The sequence below is a fragment of the Falco rusticolus genome, chromosome 4 (genome assembly GCF_015220075.1).
Source record: "Falco rusticolus isolate bFalRus1 chromosome 4, bFalRus1.pri, whole genome shotgun sequence".
Taxonomy (NCBI): domain Eukaryota; kingdom Metazoa; phylum Chordata; class Aves; order Falconiformes; family Falconidae; genus Falco; species Falco rusticolus.
The window spans coordinates 97,849,456-97,870,105 of record NC_051190.1 but is presented as its reverse complement, the minus strand read 5'-3'; the positions used below and the strand labels follow the sequence as shown (position 1 = coordinate 97,870,105).

Sequence of the window (20,650 nt, the reverse complement as noted above, 5' to 3'; positions counted from 1 at the left end):
GAACAAGTTCAGCAGACCGGCGAACCAAAATAGAGTCAGTATTAAATACACATCACTGGCATATAGCACTCAGGCATACAAGAATAGCACAAATACTTGCTCTGTATAGACTTTCATATGACAAGTCTTGCTAGTCTGGAACTCAGTAATCAAAGCAGTTTAATGTATAGTTTCTTATTATACACAAGCTGCAAAAGATACTTAATTTTACTGAAAACCCACCCAGACCACAGTCACTTCCTACTCTTATCTTTGCATTGAAGCTCGCTCTTCATCCATCCACCCTCGTGTTTACCTTTTAGTACATGATCAATGCTTATTTTCATATTTTAAGGAGAAATAACAATACTAGAACAGATGGCATTTTGTGATTATCAAGTTACTTTTGAGAACAGCTGTACTCCATGCATCCTTTACAGTAGGGTCTAATATGTCATTTTCACTCAAAAATTATTGTTTCCCTACATCCAAGTGTTCTCTTGTGATATGCTTCCTATGATAAACATAAAACACAGCCCCCTCTGTCCCTTGAAACGTTACCTGTGCAGTCAGTGTAAAACAAGCGTGTGTGAGCACTACTAGCTAATCTGCTTTTTAACTAAATGAAAATGCATCTGTATACTTTAAAAGCTTGACTACACCACTCCAACACCCATCAGCTATTCAGAAAACTCAATCATTTCAGTGCTTCTACTGCAAAGGGCAGCAATGCAGCTGCCAGTTACCTTATATGCTGAATCACTCCTAGAAATTATATTTCCCATGGATTCTCTCCTGGGAGCAAATGCAAACACAGATTAACTCCAACTAGAGAATACTGTCACTACAATTAATTTCGATTCTTTCACAAATAATGGTCTTTAGAGACACCTGAATCTATCTGAACCACGACAGAGCCTCTCTTATTAAATATAAAGGTATTATTCAGAAAAATCACAAAAAGGTATGCAGTATCACAAGTTCCCTCTTAACAAGTCTGGTTTATAGAAAAGGTGGATAATGAGAACAAATTATAAACAAATAATAAAATGTGCAATGGGTATATGTGAACATGTAAGTGCATATGCTCAATACAGAAATCATGTACTGTAACTCATAAAAATGACATTTTAAACAGCAAACAAATTATTTGGAAGTGCAGTTCTCTAAGATAGTCCTTGAGAGCACTGTTTTCTGAATGCAGTTTTAAATTTGGGTTTGGGGTTGCAAATCAGTTAGAGCTTTTTATATAACCTTTTTGACAAGCAAGTTTTCTGCCTTCCATGTTGCCATTCTAAAACAGGAACAAATGAAGATGATAGTACAGTTTAAAAGCTATTTATTCACTTTACAAGACTTAACTAAAAATGCACTTGAGGAATTATTTTAATTTTCAGTAGAGATTTAAGATCTGGTCACTGTATTTTAAAGTTCTTTCAAAAGGATACCTACAAATCCAATTGTACTTCAATACACATATACTAGATATTTATTATTTATGCATACAAAACCACGTTTGTATATTTATATATAAATATATACATACATCTAGAACACCCCACTCTCCTACTTCTGTGGACCTCAAATTATTTTTAATTAATTCAGTACTGAGGTTCAAACGTTCAGACATCCATCTAGTTCAAAACTTACATAATTAGTTGAACCAGAGCTGAAGACAGGGATCACAATCAAGACAGAGGTTAAAGAGTCACTGAATATGGTAACTGGTCACAAACGCATTCAAAACCTACAGCAGAAGGAAGGAAAAAAGCTGCTCTAAATTACCACCCCCCAAAAATCAACCTCCACTGCACTTGGATGGAGGAGTAGGAGTGCAATTACAACCACCGGAAAAACAGAAGTGTTCCCCTTCCCTAATTCCAGTTGTTCACAGTAGGTACCCGAACATCATTAAAGCAATGAGTTACAGCGCAAGACTGTCACTGTTGAGTTACCATTCAGACTATTTCCAACCCACGTAGTTACACTTTTAACTGGTGTGGTGAGAGGTTATGAAATGTTGCTCTTCCCGATAAGCTCTCTCCCTATGTAACAGGAAGCCTTACAAAAGACATCATACTTATATGTATTAACATTGCACCATATTTACATATATTAAAACATGTCCAAACATCCTTCTCGCTGTCCAGTATTTCTGCGTGTCAACATCTCCCAAATAAAGCCACAACATACCCCTTCCTCTACAACCTGGTCATTTATTCATGTAACATCCTGGTTTCAAAGCTCATCGACACTACACCACCAGGAACAATAAGCAAAGACTTAATTTCACACCTAAAAATATTCTGCACCAGCTCAAGTTACAGCATCAGTATTATTTTAATTATCTTGAGTATCTCTAAGATGTTTGAAGAAGGTATAACAAAAATCTGTGTGTAGCACATTTAGTTCTGATAAAAGTTTTTATTTTGCAGCAAATCCTTTTGTGCTGCTGCAAAAATAGATGAGTTCTTCCTTCAGTTAATGAAAACTGTGATTTTGAAATTTCATTTTTGTTTATTTAACTAGATCCATAGAAATCTCAGACCACAAAGGATACCATTTTGAAAATAAGTGTAAATTTGTAAGATTATACTAAAACTTTCTAAGAGACAAGTTACATATTTGCTCACCCCCTTCCCGAGGTTTTTAAACAACTTAAACTGGTAGAGAAGGAGTGCCTTAATTGCTGCACTGAAAATGAGTCATTGTGCAAGCAGCTACAACCTGGAAAACACTCTCCAAATTGATGTATAACTCACAGGACTTTTCTGCCAACTCATTTAATATTTTTATTTTGACAATTATTTTTTTCATAAACCAATGTTTATAATCAGTCCCATGATTTCCAAACATGCCAAAGTTTTCTGATCTTGCATTCTCATGTATAGATGCATTATATGGCTTGTCCACAAAAACCGAACAAGGGTAAGGTCAGAGATCTCAGTTTCCAGGGTATCGGTCGAAGACGCAATCCAAATTTGTTTAAACGTCTTAAATTACTTCTATACACAAGTACCTGCATATAAATATTAAGGACTAAACTTTTATTGATGGAAGTTCTCCTTGCTTCGTTCCTCTTCTTTAAGCAGTTATTTCCCAATAAAAGGAGAAAACATACGCTGTGGCAGGAATTACACTCTATTTTTTTTCGTTCAAGCCAGTTGATTGGCTGAAATGTTCAATCACAGCAACATGGTAAAGTTGCAGTCATCGTGCTTGTAAGCTGGAAACTGGATAAACTGTTTAACTACTCACAGTTCCAGGCAGCTACCGCTACCCCATTCCTCTGTTGTACATAGCTTTGTTTTGTATCCATCTCCAACAGCCATGCACCATTGCAAGGGACATGCCCTGCCAGCAACTCTGCTGGGAGAATTAGGATGCTTCCACATGGATTTTTTACTTCCTTGCTCCACTAGCAAAACATCTCTCCATGGTTACTGCAACAGTCCACCCACACAGACAATCTGATTTGTGAGACAGGACCAATCCAGTTACTAAAGACTTTGGAAACCTGGCATTTCAAAACATTTCATTAAGCCAACTTCTGCCATCATTATAACAGCACTAACGGACTGATACAAAGGGAGGAGTTGTAGTACAACCGATTCCACAGATCAGCTTCAGCTTGCCTCCTCCCCCTTCCCACTGACTGGAGGGAGGTGAAGAGCATATCTAAGCTCTCTACTGAAATACTTAATGTTTTCTATTGAAGCATTAAAAGTCAGAAACTCAGTTCTTCATATTCTTAATGCTTTTCCTTACCAGCCTGTCTCCTTATAAAGGGAATTGTCCAGGTGCTTCAAAATGCAATGAAGCCATCTTTGCAAAGGTTTGTATTGAGCCCTGTAACTCACCTCTTCGCTGCACAGTGCCTCAGTAAGTATATCTAAATCTGTCAGCTACTGTAATATCTGTAACTCCACTACTGGTTAAGTCTTAACTACCATATCGTTATCATAGTACCTATTGGCTCGAGCTCTGCACACTATTTTAATGTGCAACATATTCAGAAGAGCAACACAATTGCATTTCCATGTTGAAATCATAGGGGGGTGGGGTGGGGAAAGATTCATTTAATCATAAACTACTCTATTAATCTGCAACTAGTGGCTGAATTCTTCTCTAATTGTATAGCAAAGTCAATACCCACAGTGGAAGAACCCAGAGAGACATGAATCTATTCACCATGATAAAAACATCTACAGGCTCAAACAAAAGAATGAAAACCCAAGAAGGTCACAACTCTGCACACTTGCCCTTCAGGCACAGAAGGTACCTTTTTGTCAAACAGTATGAATACGAACAAAAGGACAAAGGCACAAACCATCTTAACCAATTGCTCAGTTTGGTTCTTGACAAGTTTTTCCTGCAAGTTTAAGCTGCAGAAAATTATTTGATGTCATGCCGTGATGCTGGCACACAGTACCATCAGACAACGTTGCAATGTGTCAGAGAATATAGTCAAAAAAAGCAAATATGGAAACATATTTGTCTCAGCTTTCTATGTTGTACAGATAGATAAATTTCAGTCTCTTGCCAGAGAGATCACAAGCAAAAAGAAGTATTTCTGTTTCATCAATATTTGCTAACGTGAAGAGAAGCACACAAAAATTACAAATGCAACTGCTGTTCCTGATTAAATGTTTCCTTTGTTTTCTATCTACCACAAACTTGAAGACCAAAGCAATAAATCACAGACAGCTCTCTTGCTTTCACAGTCGTAACAGAATTGCACAGATACTTTGGAGAAAATAACAAAGATAGCACTATTTTATTTGTTCCCCAGTATAATTTCTGAAGTTTTGACTTACGGAAGTATTTCAAGGTCTCTTCTATTTGCTCAGTTGTTAAGTCAATATTCACATCAGGAGAAATGAGAGGTGTATGAAGCCAGTCGTCGTGGTCATAACCATAGATTGTATCTGCTCTTAGCTTATAATGAGGCAGCTGCTCTTCCAGTAGACTGATGATTTCAACTTCAGGAAGATTGGTACTATTGCACACATCTGTAAGAGAAAGACGACAATCTCTGTTAGCTACCTTAAATTGAGTACCATACATACAAGCTAGAAAGATGTCAGTTTGTTTTGATATCGCCAAGATTCTTCTACATGTAAAGAACAGCTAGACACTAATCTGTTTAGAAGTTACAACTAGTACAAATTATCCCCAAATAACGTATTTACTAGCAGAAAATACAAAGGCACGCTCTCAGGGACAAAAAAGCCCAACCTCTAGAAGAAGGGACTCTTCTATTGAAGCAGAGGGCTGCGGAGGGGAGCAGATGGGCAGGGGGAGAGTAAAGAGCAAGTGAGCATTGACCAAGACAGGGTAATTACAACCAGGGTGTGGATAAAGAATTAGTGCATATAGGGATTTTCATTTTTCATGTTCTACTTCACATATTTTTAGCTTGCAAGCTTTACATACCTCCTTAACTTGGTCTTTGACCATAGTTCAGTACCACTACTTTTTTTGCCTTTGCTACTGGCAGATTTTTTCTCAAGAAAAATCCAGGATTGCAATAGCAAACAGGGTCACTGTTGACACCTAAGATGCATTGGTAAAGTTGGCTGCAAGAACTTTTAGGGCACCTTTTGACACTATCTCGACCTGTATTTTGTGACATCAGTCCCTTGTGTTCACAAGTATATCAAGTTTGCACACAGTTTTAAAAACAGATACCAACAACCATCAACAACTACAACTATGATGCAATTAAAGTTAGAGATTGAAATTCAGGACAAGAGGCAGCCGAGAAGTTTTAACACTAAAACTCCAACATAAAAACTTCTACAGCATAAGGATGGTCAAACATGGGAACAGGGGTGCAGAGGCTAGGAAATTTGCCATCTTCGGAAAGACTGGCTACTCATCTACATGAGGCCAAGAGCACTCTCTTTAAAAGACCTGATCTAAGTCAGAACAGATAACCTCCAGAGGTACCTTCCAACCTATATTATTCCATAATGAAGAATTTTGTGTGTCTCTGTGTCAATACCCAAAAAAGGCACAATAATTTTAAATATACATCTTAATCACCATATAAAATTAACTACAGTGTCTTACTAAATAACTATTAAGAAACAGAGCAACACGTGGTTCATTTTCCATCAATACTTAGTGCATCAATCTACCCATTTCCATGCCAGGACAAAAAGAAAAGAACACCACTACCCACCCTCACCCACCCCTTAAAATAAGAAAGAGCTATCTAAGCCTATTTTGGAAGGGCAAGCACTGAGGAAGGCTGCTCACATGCTGTGCAATGCAGCTCCATCTTTAACCAGTGCCCTAACTCTTGCACCTGTTGCTACAACTCACACCACAGTAAATAACAAAGACCACGAAGGCCCTGAGTGCACCCGTTGGCCTTTATTGCTCTGACCAGGCTTGTCAGGACCCCACGCAGCACCCTCTGCCCAGTGGCCCAGGTGCCCCATTTAAACCCAAGCCCCCCTGTCTTCCCCTGTGCAGCACTGCTGGGGAGGTCTGTGCCCAGCTCTGTCCCCCACCGAGACCGACTCATTGCCTGGCCTTCCTGGATTGACTACAGACCAGCTCGGTACCTGACATTTGCCTGATGATCACCAGAGAGTCAGTTTACTCAGGAACAAAAGAGACTGGGCTCTGCCAACAAGGATCCTGCCCTTCCCTCCCCGTGGTCACACTCAGCTGCCGGCAAGGCGGTAAGGCAGCCCTGCTCTTGCTGTTCCCTGACAATGACACCTGTTTTCATAAGGGAGAAACTCATTATCACAGGACTGATGTACAGTTGCAAGTGAAACTCACCTCTGCCAGGGGAGGAGGAGGAGAGGGGAATGGGGAAGTAACACATACTTTTCTATAAGCCACCAATTACCTCTTCTTTTTTAATCTTCCTAATCCAGAAATCGCATTGTCATAAGCATCATCCCAAGCACTAAAGACAGCAAGAATGTTACTATTCTATCAGACAACAGGGCAGCAGATACAAAGATGAAATCATACTGTTAATTTCCTGCCTATACCCTTTATTGATTACAACTAAAATTCATCTGGGAAAGTTGCATCATACCTTATGACTCGAGGAGTCTGCTATTACCTATCAGAAAGTATTCTCCTCTGCTTTCATCCTGGCCATTCTGCTAACTTGTACATCTCTAAGTGTTCTCCAAACATCACTGCAGAAGTGGATGTGCAAAAGTCAGTAGGATTAGGTACCCACACGTGCAGCAATGCTATTTTTATGGAGTCCATGCAATACAAGTGTCAGCCTGCACACATCATTTTAAAAAGTCCTTGCAGCCCCCTTGGAGAATTACTAGCTTACACAGAGAAACAAGACCCATTTCTCAGGTTTTAAAAGCCAAGAGCAAACCTCTAACTACAAACCTTTCTTCCTCCCTGGCTACCTTTTTAACTGCTGACAAAACCCATCTGAGTTGCCTGCAACCATCTGAGTTCAGAAAAGCCAGCTGATCTTCTAAACACCACCCACTGATGTCAGCTAAACAAGCAGAGACATTTGTGTGCACGCATACACAAATATATATATTTTAAAATATATTTATCTCTAGATTACCTAATTGCTCTCACTGTCAAGAATATGGGGTTGTTTTTTCATTGGGGTTGTTGGCGTGTGTGCACATGTCTGAAATGTTATTCGTTCTCCTCTTGTGAAAAACTGGTAAGAGTCTACACAGCCTGACTGAAGTGGTCTTCTTGGAAACAAGGAAATAAAAAATTTGAGAAAGTTCAAACCTTTAGTGTCTTTCTGCTTTTAATTAGTATTTCAAAAGAATTTAACTGACTTTATAGATGAAAAGAGAAAGTTGCAGGCAAGTAACTGTGCACAGAAGCAAACTGGTTTGCTGTATCACAAAAAGTAACAAAAAATGGAATGCAAAAGAAGTTACCAATAAAATTTGAGGAGCAAAGAAAACCACACATGCACACACACAAAGGAAACCCATACAGTTTTATTGTGGAGAAGAAATCCACTGGAACATAAAGGACAGAAAGCAAAGAAATAAAAATTAACATGGAATACAAGTCAACCAAGACAATTTTTCTACTTTACCATATAATAAATTCTGAGTGTTTGTGAGCAATTCAAAAGGCCTAACAACTGGAAAAGATATTAACGAGTAACTGGAAAGGCAACTCATTATGACGCTATTGTCATTAACTTCTATTGCAATTTTAAAATCAGTATACCAACAGGAAATAGGAGCAGGGTCTGATGTAATTGCCTATTTGGAAAAACAGGACACTGTGATTACACTTGTGTGTGACTAAACCTTAGTTCACCATTTAAATCACAGCAATATTCTCAGTACAATTACACAGCCTTCCCCTTCACTTTTCCTCCCTTACTTTTTCTGAGGTGCAGGCACTTGTTATGAGAAGGTACGCAGACTAACGCCATCCCTGATCCCAAAATACCAGTCTTATTTTTATAAAGACCCTGACTGTGCTTCTAGATACTTTTTATTACTATTTCTGATTAAAACTGCAAAACAACTAAGATAAATAACTTCTCTACTAAGAACATCTAAGGCATCATTTGTGGTTTATGATTAAGTTAACCGATGTCCAACAAACAAAACTGTTGCACTTCCTCTTGTCCTAAGTGGTACCTTCATTTTACTGAGTTAAATATAACTTAAGCTTAAGACTATAAGCTTAAGACAATTAATTGAAGATTAATGAAAAATGATACAACAAAATATAATTGACATATCCTTTTAAGTTGCTTTGTTAAGGATTTTGTTCTTTGTAGCCTAAGCAATTTTAAACTTGCAGTTTTCTGGACATCCTTAGCAAACAGGAACTTCTACAAGCAAATTGCAACTAACTTAAATAGCTAAATGAATTATGAACTCATGATTCTTGCTAAAGCGTGGGTCATTCCAGGTTCCACTTTTGAAAGAAAAGTTAGGAAGAAAGATTTGCAGAACTCTGCAGCTTTCACCACTGTACAGAAATAATTATATATAAACAAGAAAAAATTGGTAATTTTTTTCCACATGTTTTTTGCGAGTAACACATTCCACTGCTTTGCTGTCTTCTCAGCTTACATGCAGCACATGCACAAACACCTCACCTCACCTATTCCAGTGCAAAAATATGTTTCTCTATGCCCTTGTTCCTCCAGAAATAAAGTTAGTCGGTCTGCTTTGCAGGATTTTTTTACATTATTTTTCCTCATCCTCGCTATGTTTTCTAAATGAGATGTTCAAATAATCGAGTTCTTTGAAAGACTTCTGTGCTGATTATTTTGTGGCTTCAGACTGTAATCTTCTCTTTCAGTAAAGATGACAAAACTGGTCAGAACACTTCAGCTGAGTGTCCTGGATTTTTCTATTCCTATCTCAATAGTTAGCCATGGAATACTTATTAGCTAGTTCCATGTCTTTTCATACATTGGGTTTTGACTGATTGGCATATTTTCACTTCTCTGGACTTCAATTTTTCCGCCACCTCCCGCCCAACTTAAAGACAGCCACTAAAGTTTCACTGGTTGTTTCATGTTGCTTACATTTCCTTAGAGGAATTTTTATTAGACTTGCTGATCTGGATACCTTAGACTATTTTGTCAGTTCGCTTTCTCCAGAAGCCAACACCTCTATCCATACAGAATGCCCTAAGCATAGTAAATTAACTTTTCATTGTGGAGATTGAAGCGAGGGTAATTTTTTAATATTTTTTAATTTATTTTTGGGGTGGGAAGAGGCATAGTTTTTAGGACAACCACATGATGATAACAGCTTATTTTTGGTGTACACTTACACCACTCCTCTGCTGACAAGTGAGCAAGGTGCTGATCAAACAGAAAATGGAGTGAAAGGTCTAAAACAAGAGGAGCTGACTGTACTGAAAGGGCACCTCAAGGACTGCCAGTCCCCCTCTGTGCACATAACATCACACAGATCATGTGGCATTGTGTAGGGTGCTGCCACCCACTGTCGTTTTCATCTTGCACTCATGCAGCCGTGCAATGCATTAGGTCACTTCCCATACAGTGTTAAATATACATTTAGCTGTCATGCTGTTTGGACGGGTAGAACTATGCCAGCACCTCATGACCCAGCAATTCAGCCTCGATTGAACTAATCGTCAACTCAAGTGAAGTTCAACATGAACCACAGGCAGCCACATTTGAAGATCACATTCCAAACAACATGGTCACCTAGAGCAGCTCACCTCTGAAACTCCATTCCCTACCAGGCTTGTGTGTCTCACTTGTTTTCAGCTGTGGCTGAATAGCCATATCCGAGTGTCAAAATTAAACCTAGCTGGATCAGTAAAGGACCACCTATTCAATTTCAGCATCAACTTCACATAAAAAGTAGTGACAAATTCAGAAAAAAAGAAAAAGAGGAAGGGGGACGACAAGCAAAAGAAAATCCCTACAATGTACACAAAACACATACACAGAGAAAAGAAACTCTACAAATCTAAAATCCTGGTATCTGCAGGAGTTTTTAGAAACACAATACAACACAGCTTATCAGTACAGTCATTGCATGGACACAAAATATTTAGTTTCGTCCTCTCCAAATTCCGGTCCTAACCAAGCTCGATCTTTATGGTTTTATCGGTTTGTTTCCAAGCACGGGGTCCCCTTTCAAGGTTAAAACCTGCTGGCAGCGGATGCTGCCACCTGGCGCAAGAAGCGCCTTATTACCCGAGACCCTAAACCCAAATGGCATCGGCAGCCCGTTTCTCCTTCACAGCCCCTTGCTGCAAAAGGAGCAGAACAATTTCTCATCAACTCAACCCTGCCATGCACCACGTTAGGGTCAGGTTTGTGCTCAAGACGGGCCAGGCCAGAACACACAAGTCAAGTCAAGACAAGGAAGATCACAACATAACTACCCAGAGACAGCGTCATTCTCAGAGCACCGTGCGCCAGAGTCATGGCCCGGACGGAGGCCAACACCTTGCAAATGGCTCAAGGCAGCTGTGCTACCCTGAAGAGCCTCCTCTGAGAAAAGGGAAACAAACCACTGCTGCACAGAAGCGGTGTGTTCAGCACAACTACGCTCCAGGTGTGGCCATGGGCAACTGCCAGGCTGCTCAGCAACTCTCAAAACACAAGCTTTGGTGATCAGGTTGTGTCACCCACCCACGCTGACCATCTTCCAGGAGACTCCACTGCATCACCACCCAGCAGCTGGTGCTCAGCCTGCCCCTTCCTGGTGTGGGCTAAATAACCCTCTCCTTAAAAAAACAAACCAAACCAAACCGGTCTCTGTTGTCACTCTTGGGCAAATTCTTTCATTTCCCGTAACAGAATTAAGGCATCGTAACGTGTCCCAACCTTTTGAGGCAGTTGAGGAAACAGAAGTAGGTAAGAGCACAGTAACAAAAATAGATGAGAGAAACAAAGAAACTCTCTGAGTAAAGGAGGAATGAAGAAGTCTACTACTCCATGAAGCCACCTATTCCTCGCTGTCTGCTTTTCAGCTCCATCCCATTTCCCACACACATATTACACTTAGCCTTGACATTTAGCTCTCTGAAGTTTAAAACAGAGAGACTTGGGGGGAAAAAAACCTTCGAAAATGGCTGGTCAATACATAACAATTTATATCGGGGGAAAAAAGCACACAGTACCTGAAAGGATCAATTCCCGTGCTGGCTCCCTACTAGTTAAGTGAAGGCAAGGTTCTCTGCAGAACAGCTCTGCCACATGGAGGCTAAAGTCCAGCCACATGTAATGCAAGAAATTAGAGTTCATCAGCTTGAGGTTATTCTGTGCTAAATATTAGTGAATCTTTTTTTTTACTTCATTTTTGATGCATATTTTGATGCATAATACATTCATGATTTTTACTTCATGTGATGCATAAACAAACTGAGAAAGTCTGAAAGCCTTACTAGAAACCGAGGATCAGCAAGCACTGGACAAATTTTGTATCCCTGTATGTAAAATTACACACAATTCTGTAGTACATGTACTGTCACACAAGAGCAGTTTTTAAGCAGGAAGTGCCCTGTTTAAAATTGTCAGTGTATTCAGTATCTCCCTCATCTTTAAAATAGTGAAAAAAATATGCAACTCCATAATGTGAAAAGTCATCCCATTCCATTGGGCTGAGAAAATTCTGGAAACTCCTTCTGAGAAAAGTCTCCTAACCTAGCTTGGCAAGCAGCCAAGAAACCATGACTACATTAGGTTTTGCCTTTCTCAGCAAACCACAAGCCTAAAGCCTAATCATATCCCAGGGAAGGAAGCAAGAGAGAAGGTCTTTCTCTAAATGCTTTTCCAACAGGTACTTGCTGTTTGAAGCAACTCAATAGCCTCATTTTCCCAATGTTTTCTGTCCATTTAGACAATAATGGAGAGGTGTGAACTAGGCATTGCCCTTGTGAAGAGTTCTACATAAAAATGAAAAGCCAAAGGGTAAATGAGAAGCTTCAACTCCACAATCAGGCTGCTAGCTAGTCTACTGAACAGAGAAATATAGCCTGTAGTCATCCATTATCTGAGCTCTCCAGGCCCCCACCCACACACTGGCATTATGTACTAACTGGGGTCCAGAATTACAAGTATTTTTGGAACATTATTTAACAGTTACTCTACACATGTACCTGCAATAGGCAAAATACCAGAACCCACCATATCCCTATTTAATTTCAGTTCCAGGATGCCCACAATGTGGCTAATTATACTGAAGTCTTATAAATACTACTGCTGAACTCAGGACTGCATATACACAATATGTGTGTTTTAATAAGTGTGTGATCAGATTGTAGGGCAAAAAATTACTTCTAATAAAAAGAAAACTCACCACCCTTTCAACTCACTGACTTGCCCAAAGGGAAAGACAGCCTTAGCATCCTACATATCTGAAGTCTCAATGCTGGCTGCAAAGTCAAACTGCTGGAGCAAAAGCTTTTCAACAAGAATGCTGTCTCATACCCTTAAAAATCAAGATTCCGCAAACAGCCCATGGCAACTTCTGTAACTTGACTGGCATGACACAATTTTGGAATTCCAAGTCCTGCCACACCTTTAATCAAAGTTGTTTAAGTAGTGGTTCTTCTGCCTCTAAACATGGAAAACACTGCACAAAATCCAGTCTTCCATGGGAAAAGAAAAGACGCCATGCTAACCTCGGGTATTCCCATTCTGGGCTGCCACAGCAAGGTTTCAGCTGGCCTGTAACTCAGTACTGCCCACAGCGCTTCCTCTCTTGCACGCACAGATCTCAACTGGCCTTCCCACCTTGCGCAGGTGGGGCACCACAGGAAAGGCAGCTAGCTGTGGTAGCCAAGTGGGCACAGTGAATCACGGCAAAGGAATTCTGGATGGTAAGTCCAGCCCATGGAGAAGAATGAAGCACTAACAGGGATTCTCACCATATTATCTATATAATACCATGCGTCACTTCAGTTGTCTGCCATTTGATATTTTAATTCATACAAACATGCATTTATAAGAGCAAGAATAGCAGTAGGAAGGAAAAAGACTTCCAAGACTTTGCTTTTCTTCCCCACACCGACTCCCATCGCCTTTCCTCTGAACAAATCCAGCTTCATTACTGGGAAGAAGTCTCTTCTCCTCAAAAAGTTTTAAAGGATTTATGCAAGGGTGAGAAAGCTGCACAGAACATAATCACAGTTCTTCCTTTGCTACCAAGTAGAATAGGTATGAAGGATCAGATCATTCAATATTATCCAAAAGAATACTGTTGTGAGGGAAAAAATCATTACATTGACCAGGCTGCCAGCTGAAGTGGAAGAAAAAAAAAATAAAATGCTGTTCCTTCAGTTCTGCCACACCAGGCACCGGCCAAACCTGTCTGTGGGTGCACAACCCACGGAACTGTCTTCCCATATAGGTCACTGGACTCAGCCTACATCTGCATACTTGGGAGAATAAAGCACTGTTTCCACCATGTAACCTTCCTTGGTAGGAAACTACTTAAATTTGGCAGCTGAAAGCATATTGAAGAAATAAGCTGGAAGAAAACTTGGCTTAGTCAAACACACCAAATAAAGCCTGGGATAAAGCTGGGAACGTCAAAGCTAACAAAGATCAAACTATTGGGAAGCGTGATTCCAATGTGAGAAATATCATTGTTTACTAGGTTAATGTCTCCCTGCTTTGATTTCATCCTACACACACATTCCTACTGGGTACAAAAGGTGAGACAGATCTGGGTGATGAGAGACCATTAAACTATTAGACCCCCTACTGTACATTATGCCATAAATTTAAAGTGAGCTTTGCTTCAGTATGGAGACGTTTTTCTTTGTAGATAAATGCAGCCATACTCATGCTTTTATTTTTACATTAAACAGAAAATAAAAGGAAACTCCACCACCATGGCTATTCTTTTAGAGCAAGAACAAAAGCTATTCATGTGTCAAATGCATGCTGGCAACGCACTGTTCAGCAGCAGAAAGAATAAACACATCCATTAACCATTAGGATCTTCCAGCTTCCAAGACAGACTGAGAACGTCTCAAAAACCCATTGATAAATCACTGAGTACGGAAAACCCTGAAAAGCAATTGTCCTGCCTTTGCTTGTTGTTCAGCCCAGCTACAAAATGTGCTAGCCCCTAAACAATGGATGTCAATGAAGCTTTAGAATCACAACCAAACATAAGAATTAATCCTTGTGTAGCTTGGTTTTTACAGTTGTTGACTTTAAAAGGATTTTTTTTTTTGTTTTGGGATGGACACATACATGTACATTGAGGGAGAAAGATAAAGCTGCACTCAGCATGTTATGGAGGCAAATTTAAATATGTCAAAATACTTGTATTCCGTAATACGCCAATAACCAAATGTAGCTTTTTAGTCTTCCATTACTACTCAAGTGCACCACAATGGGAAAAAAAAAACCACCTCCCAAAAAAATCTACCAAGTACTTGCTTTCAAGAGTTGTTTCTCCAAAGAACACAGAACACTGACGAACACTTACTGTTCTCACACATCCCTACCTCAAATGAAGTCAATATTTAGCAATGACAAGTGCTTCCCAAAATAAGGGAAAATCTAGAAACAAATTTAATAAGTCACACTGGATTTCAGTAATTCCTGTGGTTGCTTTCACAGTGACTCTAGAATTGACAGTTTACACTAAAACCCATGTATCCTCCTACTAGGAGGAGGAGTATAAGTAGGAGGGCTGCATAAGGAGCATAGCAGTAGCCCACAACTCTGCTTGGGGAAAAAACAAATAAACAAACCAACCCCACCAAAGCACAAAAACATCATCCTTGAAAGAAAAAAAAAAAGTGTGTCTGGGATACAGACTAAGAGGTAGTAGCATTAACAGCCTGTCACAGGAGAGGAATCAGGAAAAAGAACAAGTTGTTGGCAAAGAGCAAGAGCTGGAAAACAACTGACAGGAAGCCAGGGTGGTGGGGAAGGGAGGGGTAGGAGAAGCTGCATGAAGTTGAATGAGAATCCACCAAAAGCCAGCCAGAAAATTCAAACAGATGCAATGATGCAGCAGGCACAGAGAGTATGATCATTTTGGTAGAGTATGCTAGACAGAACTAAAGTCAGCGCCACAGAACAGTTCCACTCATGCTGAGAGAGTTATCTCATGTTAATAGGATAAGCATTTTTTGCGTGACTTAGAGAAAGAAAGAGTGCTCAGAATTTAGCAATAACTGCTTACAGGAAGGGTCAGGAAAGAAGAGGGAGAAGAGACCAAAACTAGATCCAACTTACAGTATGGGACTAGTGACAGCAACAGCAAAGTAAAAGGACTGAGGTAAGAGCTGACATGCTTGAAGTTTTGCTTAAAGGACAGACTAAGAAAGCTGGGAAAGGAGCAGGCCAGGGTGTGAAAGCGATGGAGATTTTTCAAATATCACAAAGATAAAAACATAAGGGGAATAAAAAACCTGACATTCACTACATCCTACATAACAACACCACATACTGACAGCAACCAGTGCAAGACTGGTATAAGTACCACTGCACACAGCCAATAAAAGCCATGAACTACCACGGTAACACAATCAGCAGATTCAGAAAGGTTTTAAAGTCATGGACAGGGTCCAACACCAAATAGACACTATAAGAGCTAGGCAGGGATGTAGTGTCTATATCCCTAGTACAACAGTTCTGCTAGGTGGGGTACTTACGCTGAGAACATGCTGCTAAGAGTGGCTGAGCACGTACTTTCCATACCCAGCATCTGCTGCTGCTGGAGTCAGGAACACAGTTGTGAACCAGGTGGTCCAACCCAGGAGAGCATTTCTTATGTTCTTTATTTGAATTCCAGCTCCACCAAACACCATCTTAGACCTTTTCTCTCATATCAATGAAACCAAGAAAAACCACAAAAGTATCCCAAAACAGGAGCTGAAAAAGCATAAAGTGCTAGAGCTAGGGAACAACCACTAAAAGAGAAAGCTAACCATAACAGAACTCAAAGAGGTTCAGATAGAGAGAAGCAATTCAAAACTGTTATTATTTTATCAATACTTTTGTAACTTAGAGGACAACCACCCAGCCTTTAACAGGTACCAAACAACCACAGCACCCTGTTCAACTGCCTCAGATTAGCAACTATGCAAGGTCTGATGGTATTTCATGCACCCAAAACAGGACGGCCATGGATACAGTATTTTCCCATCTCCTGCATGACAGGAGTAAAGCAGTCTAGTAACAACCTGTATTAGCAAAATCTTAAGGAGTTACGTTGGGGCAGTCATGCTTTGTCAGGCTTGGAACAGAAGGAATAGAAATTCAGCCTTCCAAACAAAAACATGCACCTCGGCGGGGCACAGACAGACACGACACATGACCACAGGTGACTGGAATGGAAATTCCACAGGCCCTAGGCATGCCTTGTCAAATCAACTGACTACAGAAAAAAAAAAAAAAATGGTCAGAATTACACCAGCTATCTGTAGGATCAGTCAGTCATCAAAACTGCTTGATGTTGCCATGAGGAATGAAGAGTGGTAACAGCTGGTGGAAAGAACAGAAGCTCTGTTTCATATGAGAACACAATTATAGCCTCAATAACAAGAGAGGCAGAATGAAAATCCAGAGAAAACTTTCTGCACCCAAATGTCTTTGTTGCTAGGAGATTGTGAAAGGCCTGAGAGCAGGAGAAAGTCGGTTTCTCTGGACATTAGGACTACCCACCATTGCAGTAAGTTAGAAGTTACACCCTGCAAGGTCAAAAAATACCAACTCTTCTCAGAGATACCTCCCAGCTGAGAGAAAAAGATTTCATGGCTTGACCCATCCAGTGATGTAACTTTATTTTAAAATAAACAAATCTACTTGTGTTAATTACAAAGTAACATACAGAACAGGTTATCACCACAAAGAATTTCCCAAGAACCCTCAGGAAATTGCCCCTAACATGACAGCCAGAGAACACACTCTGACATGCATTTGGAAAGAGTAATTAGTACAATGAACAAATGAATCATGCAAATTAATGAAGGAGCTAGGCAATTTAAATCACAGCCCATTCATTCTCTCCTTTTTCAGAGAAGGATGAAGGAAACCTACATGGCATATTAAGCAGTCAGCTCTTGAATTGCAAAGTATATCATGCCAAAATCATTGGAAATAGCAAGTCTTCAGACATGAGAAAGCAGACTGAAAATTAACTTACTGAAGATGGCCAACAATACTGTTATGCATATTTATAGAGAAACTAAGGGGCAAAAAAACCCAAACCACTGCAAAAAAAAAAAAAAAAAACCCAAAAAAACCCCCCAAACACAAAACCACCGACAGCTAAACATCTGTCAAAAGATTAAATCTATACTACAATGGTGTTTCAGGCTTTCACCCCCACTGTACTCTCCATTTCCAAAAGGACAGGATTTGTCTGATAGCAGCTGACAGACAAAGAAGAAAAGCAATCACACTATTGAGCAACTTAGTGGCACTGTGCTTTATGATGTCACAATTACAGCCCTTCCTGCTTTGCAAAAAATGGGGCAGGGGGTGTACAACAGAGAAGAAAGCCCCCAACGTCAGCTCCTGTTTCCATCAACACCTGACTGGAAGCATCCAGGTCTGCGCTGCAATTAACAGGACAGACAGACACACCTTTAAAAGCACTTCGATTCCATTTCCAGCAAAAGGAACACTAGATGGTGCTACATCCGTATTCCTACCTTTACACTCCCAGATGAACGGTATCCGCAAGAAAAAGAAAAGTTCAAAGGAAAAAACCAACTAGGACAAGACCGGTGCCCCACATATGTAGTAGCAGCACACCACCTTAGTCATGCAGTGCTGCCCCACTGTCCACCAGCCTCGGGATATGAATCTCCTTCCCCCTATTTACCTACAGAGGTTCCTCAAGTGGTAGCAGTAAAAACCCTCTAAGTCAGACTACATCCAACTCTTCTCTTAAATCTTACCAAAACCCAAAATGAAGTAATAATTAAAAAAAAAAAAAAAATCTGCTAAAACAGCTACTGAATCCATTTTCAGGCTTAATACTACCGGCGTTTAGAAAAAACGTGCACTACCAGTAACATTTTTTTAGTAACTCTTAAAACATTCACTATTTTTTTTTTAAACTGGATAAATTATCTATTTCATATTCCCTTCTATGCTCAAATTAGCACAGATTCAGAAGTGTCTACTTGTATAACACTTCAATTATAGCAACTATGACTTTTGGATCGCTTTACTACCAAATTCAGTGGGAAAGCAGTAGTCTTTTACGGTGCTATCCCCAACTCTGAGGTAACACTGGCTTAGGGAATCTTTTAATCTCACCTTTTTTTGTCACCCAGGCCCACCCCTGCAGCGCTCATTCCATGGGTTACGCCAGCATAACTGCTTTTAGGCCACATAGTTACACAGATCAGAGGTGTGACCTAGCTAGAGAGTAACTCATCTCCCCTCTGCCACAAAAACAGAACAGGGATTCTATCCAGACCAGTTGCCTAAACTGCCTCCAGCTGCACTCCCGCAGGAATCTGCACAAGCACTATCATTCTGAGGTGCTTTGGGGACAGGAAACATTGAAGCCAACCCTCTGTCCAAGAAAACATGCTTAGCACAATCAGAATGTGCAATGCACCCTCAGCTACGTTGTATCTGCTCTTAGGTCCCAGGCAGGATAGATCATGCTGCTGGCAGAGAATGCCCAAGTGCTCCTCTCCAGCAAAGAGAATAGGGGAGGGAAAAGAAAAGAAAAGAAGTAGCAAGAATTTAAAATTCTTTGAGCACCAATGGGCTTCTTGAAAAGTTAAATAGCAAGATGTGCACGTCATATAATTTAAGCCTAAGAACAAATTGTATCAGCCAACTCTAATTACATTACTATTAACTAGTTGGTTTCAGAAAGCATCACTACACAGCACTGTGACTCAGTTTCAGGGTTTTTTTAACTCTGTTCAAGCCTTTACTTGCAAGAATTTTTGCAGATGTCTTTTACAATAGGCTTTAGCTCTTAGTCTCAGACGACAAGAAAACAGATTGTCCTGATTGCTAAATTTGAACATGCCAGCTCTAGGATGAGGCAATGCTTGGCATCAGAAGAAAAATTATGGTATATGCAGACTTGATATGAGCAATTTCTTTCCCACTAAACAGTTTTAAAGTGTAAATAGCACTAACCTGTCAGTAAGACCTACATAAAGTTTTGTGTCGAAGTCTCTGACAATCCTTATTCCTCTGCAAGGATTTTACTGCTTGTTTCAAGGGTATACGCTGCACACCAGCACATACTACTGACACCACAGATATTTTACAGAGCAAGTATGAGACCAATTCCTAAACCCCAGTCTATGTCCATTGAGACCCGTAAGAAGCACAGCAAACAGCCATTTAAAAAGAAAAAAACCCACCCTAGAAACCCAAAACTAAACAACTAACCAAAACTACACACCACTATTTCTACTGCAAGTCCTATTATGTTGTCTCCGGGTCACAAGCAATAAAAATGTGCTGCTGCAGAACAGCTAATCCATAAAGAAAGCATTACAGGATCAATCAGTAAACCACACTTGGCTGACAACTAAGCAAGAAGAAAGAAATTCAGAAACTGAACCACCTTTGAAAGAGTGTCAGGTAGGAAAACATGCACTGACCTCCACTTAACAAAAGCTACTTTTAAAAATTAAAAAAGGAAGAGTTTATCTTGCCTTTCAAGGAACCATAACCAAGAAAGCATCTTGGTTCATGAAAAAAGTTCGTTGTCTGGGCTTGTAGTCAGAAACAGAAAAACGTAAAGTTAACATCTTCCTGTTAACAAGAGAGGGAAGGGAGAGGACACAGGATACAGCCAACAGAACAACCTGCAAAAAGAAATTATTCTAGAAGGGGCCTGGAAAAGTTATGCTACTAGCAACGCATTTATGTAATGTGTAGAGTTTTTAGGCTACCTAGCAAGCTAATATCTACATGGCAGTCAAGAGTGACCCATTTATAAATGAACCAGTTAAAGAGCTCTAAACCCATGAACACAAGGGAGGAGGGATGGGGAGTAAGTTTCTGTTAACAAAATATTTATTGTATGTAGAATCATACCTGACTGAAACTGACATCACTGTAATCCTGCTGCTTGTCTTCTCAAGGGAATCACGATGGACTTGCAGAGCATCTCTCCCCTTCTATTTTCTTTTTTCAGAGTATCAACCCTTAGTAACTACACAGCAGCTGGGCTGAGCTAAGTTAGGGCGTACTACAAAAGTATCTGTTGACGGTCACCATTAA

At 40.0% G+C, this 20,650-nt stretch overlaps 1 protein-coding gene across 3 annotated transcripts in view; it reads right to left on the bottom strand.

Moving 5' to 3' along the window:
• The window catches only part of TRAK1 (trafficking kinesin protein 1), a 140,556-nt gene that overhangs the window by 69,272 nt on the left and 50,634 nt on the right, over positions 1–20,650 (bottom strand). For all 3 annotated transcript variants that reach the window (XM_037382717.1, XM_037382718.1, XM_037382719.1), the window contains exon 3: positions 4,797–4,991. The gene's annotated coding sequence lies outside the window, so the exon portion shown is untranslated. The remainder of the gene's footprint in view (positions 1–4,796; positions 4,992–20,650) is intronic.